Genomic DNA, 6,000 nt, shown 5'->3' on the forward strand with positions numbered 1-6,000 from the left:
CACAGATTCTGACTGCAGAGCAGTTATGAGAATCCAGCTATCTTTTATTAAGTGAGACATTAAAGAGAGTTGCAAAAATATAAAACAATGCCACACTTTTTTCTAATTATTTTTATTTTGGAAAATATATTTATTTCCCATTAAAAATGTAATGAATTTATTATTGTTAATTAAAAATAAATTAATATTCTTTATAATTGTACAGTTTTAGTTTCTAATATTCATAGATATATCCCACATAAATAAAAGTGGTTTGCATTCCTCAACTATTTTCAAGAGTGTAGTGGGTTCTTGTGACCAAAAAGTTTGAGGACCACTAGTCTGGGATCACTTAGCCAACACTGAGAGAGCAGAGGTAAGATTTTTCCAAATGAATTAATTAGCTACAAATACTGAAAGAATAAATAGAATATTTTTTTTTAATGAATGAATGAGGAAAGGGGAAAAAGGGATGAAGTATTTGAATAACTATGTGAGGGAGTCATAGAGAGTATTGTCTGAAATTGACCTAAGAGAGTATTGTCTGAAATTGACTGTGTGGAGGTAGAAACCCAAAATATGAAAATAAAAGAACTGGATGATCACATAAGGTAGAGAGGCAGAAGATGATTTATTCAGCATCTACCAAGTGACAGGCACTTGAACACTTATCCACATCTTCCCACAATGGCTTGAGGATCCAGGTATCATCATTCCCTTTTTCCACAAGAGTCACTGAGATTCAGAGAAGTTATATGACAAAGAGGACTTGTAACATAGCCGGGATATTGTCACAGATATGTCTGATTCCATGTTGTTACTATCTGTTTCACTACACTATGCTACTTCCCAACTGGTCCCCCAATCCCTTCATACCCCTTATTTTACAGAAGAGGTGAAACTCAGAGTTAGGTGGTACATCACACTGAATGCTGGAGCTTCAGAGATGAATCACAGTTACTTCCAGTGCTGGAAGATTTCACAGTCTTGTGGGGCACACCAATGGAAACAGAACACCAATGCAGTGTAAGTGATCAAGGTTTTGACAGCAAAAAGCACAAGGTGGTATGGGAATCTAGAAGAGGAATTTAACCCAGACTGGGCCTGATAACACAGCACCTACATCAAATCTTAAAGAACTTAATAGAATTAACTAGTAGAGGAAGGAGACAAGGTAGAAGAAATAAAATGTGTGTTAGAGTGTGACTTCTTGGAGAAATGAAAATATATCAGTATGACCAAAGGAGACTGGCCCCATGCAAGTTTGGCAACAGCCATTCACACCCTTCACTCCATACTTGGTCATTCTGAAATACCTTCAGTTCAGGTTTAAATATTTTAAATAACCCATGGATCCATCCTCACTACCTTCTTGGACCTCTAAAGGTCTAGGGATCCCAGGCTGGCTAGGGATCAGTGGGTCAGATGCTGTAGTTTTCTGGGTTTGCACAAGAGAGATCTCACCCCATATATTGCTACAGGTTGATTCACCCATTGCCTAGCCCACAGTTGGTGCCATATAAATGTTTAATGAAGGAGTGAATAGTACTCCTCAATTCTGCTTTATTCTTTCTTCTAATATTTTTATTTTAGCTTTGCTGCAGAAGAATCAGCCACTTCACCCTATTCACGCTCAAACTTCCTTCCCTAAGGGAAGATTTCTCTTTTCATTTGTCTTGGGATCCTCAGTTCTCAGACCTGGGGAGTACAGAAGCCACCTGCAATTTTTTTCCACTCCAGGGGGTCTTGGTCTTTGGTTTTTGGTCCATATTGTTCAGATCTCTATCTGACTACACCAACAATTCCATGAGGACACGACAGGGAACTTGACTTTTTCATCTCTGAATTTCCACCTTAGAACAAAAAATTTATTTAATAAGGCAAAAATAAAGAAAAGAAGTAAACTTTGTAGTCCTAATGAGGCCCTCTTGTTCTTTCTCTGCTATAACTGCTACCCAGATGCTCCACTAAAACTGCAGAGACAACTTTTCTTTCCCACATGGACAAGTTTGTCAAGATTCCTGTGTTTATATTTCCAAACCCACTCTGATTCAGAGGAAAAAAATAAGAAGGAGTCCATAGGAAAAAATTAAAAGGACTCCATAGACAAACCCCAAGCACAAGAAGTCGGGTGTGAGAAAGATGCTGAGTATGCGAGTCAGTTTCCAGACACAGACGGATGTTGGATATTGCATTCCTCTCACCGAACTCTTCCTCATGTCATTTCTTCCCCACTCCAGCTAGGATACATCCTTAGCTACATCAGCTGATAGAAACCGGGCACAGAAACCTATGGAAAAGAAGAGACAGGATGAATCTTGAGCCAGGTCTTTCCAAAAGGTCGGTGACTGTGAGGGAACTTCCAGCTGCCACTAAAATGATAAAGTTACAGCCACTTCCTCCAGTGTCTGGTTAAGTCTTCTCTAAAATCTTGCTCGATCAATCATCTCCTCTTTGAGATATAACCTTTCCCTCCTTCCTGCAGCATAGAACCCTGATCAAATCTCTTTCATACAAAAGAAATAACATTTTAAAAAAAATACTAAGGCCAACAACGAAACAAAGTGAAATTAAAACCTGATCCTGAAACTTCCTTTATCTTTTATTTAACTTCTTGCCTTTCTTTCTCACCCAATTTTCTTAAAAAAGTGGTCTACACTCTCTGGCTCCATTTCCTCATTTAAATCCACTGATTTCTGGCTCTTCTTCCTCTCTCCCTCCTAGTCACCAATTCCACTGTGCACATTCCTGCCTTTATCTACTGCAACATCTTGGCAGCAGGTGACTCTCTTGGCTATTCCTTTCTTTCCATTCCCCTACTTTGACTTTGACAGCACTCTTCCCTATTTATTTATTTTTTTCTGTCTCTCTCTGGCCACTCTTTCTCAGAATTTCTTATTTCTTCCTTTGCTCCCCCCCTTAAATATTTGTGTTTCCTATATTTCATTCATTTCATTCTTGGTTAATTTACTCCTTTCTCATTCCGCATTTAAGAAATATTTTTGAGTACTTTCTATGTACCATGCATTATTGTACGTAGCTGGGGATTAGCAAATAAATCCACTGCTGTAATGTGCTACATAGCTTTGCTTCCAATTAGTGAAAACACTTTATAACAAGGGAGGTATGACAGTGAGTTCAACAGAATTCACTAGTCTTATCATGTACTCCATCACTCACATACAGTTGGCTTGGTGGAATGATGGGATGGCCTAATAAAGGCTCACTTTTGGCACCAGCTGGGAGGCAACATCCTATGGAGAAATTTTTGCTTGCCAAATCATTATCTTGGGTTCAATGGGTTTGGAGTTACTACTGTCCCAAAGGAGAAATCTTTTCACCGGAGAATAAGTTCTATTACTGTTGAATGAGATGCAGAGACTACTGCTCCCCCATATTTTCTGGGCTTCTCATGCTGCTGAGCCAATAGGCAAAGAAAGGTGCCATTATCCCAGCAAGGATGTTTGATTCCAATTACCAGAAGGAAATTGAGATGCCACCACACAATAGTGGTAAAGACGACTGTGTCTATAACCTAGGGGATTCATTAGGGCACTTCTTGTTCTCCAACAATCCTGTTCAATGGAAAACCGGGGAAACCTAAAATAGGATTTTCACAGTTACCATATGATCCTGCAATCCCATTCCTGGGCATATATCCAGAGAAAACTCTAATTTGAAATTATTACATACACCCCAATTTCATAGCAGCACAATTTACAGTAACCAAGACATGGAAGCAACCTAAATGTTCATCAACAGATTGATGGATAAAGAAGATATGATTGTGTGTGTGTTGTGTGTGTGTGTGTGTGTGTGTGTGTGTGTGTGTACAAAATGGAACATTACTCAACCATAAAAAAAAATGAAATTTTCATTTGCAGTAAAATGGATAGACCTAGAGATTATGATACTAAGAGAAGTAAGTTAGACAGAGAAAGACAAATATCATGTGATATCACTTATATGTGGAATCTAAAAAAGTAATACAAATGAACTTATTTACAAAACAGAAATAGATTCACAGACATAGAAAACAAACTTATGGTTACCAAAGGGAAAGTGGGGGAAGAATAAATTAGGAATTTGGGATTAACAGATACACACTACCATATGTAAAATAGATAAACAGCAAGGACCTACTATAGCACAGGGAACTATATTCAATACCTTGTAATAACCTATAATGGAAAAGAATCTGAAAAAGAATACATATATATGTATATGTATAACTGAATCACTTTGCTGTACATCTGAAACTAACACAATATCGTAAATTAACTATACTTCAATTTTAAAAATGGTTAAAAAGGAAAAAACAAAAACAGGATTTTCAAGGCCTTAGATCTCATAAAAATAAAGGTTTGGTTTCCTTCAATAGGTAAAGAATGACATATGGGGACTTCCCTGGTGGTCCAGTGGTTAAGAATCCACCTTCCAATGCAGGGGATGTGGGTTCGATCCCTGGTCGGGGAACTAAGATCCCACGTGCCATGGAGCAACTAAGCCTGCATGCCGCAGCTACTGAGCCACATGTTCTGAAGCCCGTGTACCACAACTAGAGAGCCCACATGCCACAACTAAGACCTGACATAACCAAATAAATATTTTAAAAAGAATGTCATCTGGCTGAGGGACTGGCAGTGAGTAATGGAAATACAAGTGGCAGTAAAATAAGGCAACTATAATTAACTACATAGGCTTCATGATCAGTTATATGGAAGCTGAGGTTATACCTGCATGTTTTATTTAATTAATATTTTTCTTATTCACTCCTCATTTCCACCCACCTTTCATTAAGAACCTGGTAGTTGTTAGGCTCTTTTAGGTTTCAGATGGGAATATAACTGAATTGAAATCCCCATGTGATGTTATGTTATCTGATAGGATTTTTGTATCATCTCTGTTGAAGACAGCAATCTTTTACCTGGACAAAGACAAGAGGGGAAGGTGAAGGACAAAGGTAGTGGACAGTGCCAATTCTCTTCCAATGGACCTTTATAATCACTCTCCACCTTTCTCCAACCTGCTCTGTGCTACTGGACCTTTGCCTTTATGAGCCCATCAACAAGCTCCCATGATCAACATCTTCCTTGGGTTCAGCTAAAGGGACGCAAGAGATCAAAAGATAGAAAGAAAGTGAGATTGGGTGTTTACCCTAGACTCTTTCCATGAGAGATCACCTCAGGCTGGCTGTGTCCCTAATTTGAAGGTCCTATCAGGTGCCCTTTCCTAAGATGATCCTCTCTGGATTCTAGTAACCACCTCCCCTCCTTCACCTTCCTAGCATAAGCCTAGAATCACTTCCTGTTGTTACTAGCCTCAGGGTACTTCACCATTTCTTGCTTCCCTAATCCATGACTATACCATGTGAATAATCCTTTTTTAAAACTATCCTCAAATCATCCGGTTTGAGAATATCATCTGTTTCTAGCTGGGATGTTGACCGATACAGATGGTGCCCCTCACAATGTGGAAGAATGGTTTTGATTGCCTGAGAGTCTTAAAGTGACTGCTGTTACAGATTTACACTCCTGTGGAGGTCCCAGATTTCTGGATGGAATGGCTCTTGGGGAGACTTAAGAAACAGTCTTCTTTTTTTTAGACGGAGCTGTTAATAGGACTTCCCACCACTACCTCCCCGCAAAGCCAAGAGCTATGCCAGGCTATACTAAATGGAGGTTTGGATTTATTTAAATTTGCTCTGACAGTGAATTCCATAGCTGTGGGCCTTGGACTAGGATGGCTGTCACGTAGCTGACGCCTGACAGTTAGCGGCTGTTCTTGGCTGGCTCAAAAGGGTGTATATGAACAACTGGCCACAGGGTCAGGCTGCAGTGTAGCAAAAAGAGGAGGGTGTGCTCTTCTCTCAAACCACTGAGTACATTGCCAATAAAATAATTCTCGATATATTAACAAAGAGAATTGAATCATTGGTGAACTAAACCATAAGGGAGAAATAGGTCTTAACTTGAAAGAGAAACATGTCAAGAGTCAAACTCATTTATTCCAGCCCCTCCA

The sequence above is a fragment of the Neophocaena asiaeorientalis genome, unplaced genomic scaffold (genome assembly GCF_003031525.2).
Source record: "Neophocaena asiaeorientalis asiaeorientalis breed wild unplaced genomic scaffold, Neophocaena_asiaeorientalis_V1.1 scaffold205, whole genome shotgun sequence".
Taxonomy (NCBI): Eukaryota; Metazoa; Chordata; class Mammalia; order Artiodactyla; family Phocoenidae; genus Neophocaena; species Neophocaena asiaeorientalis.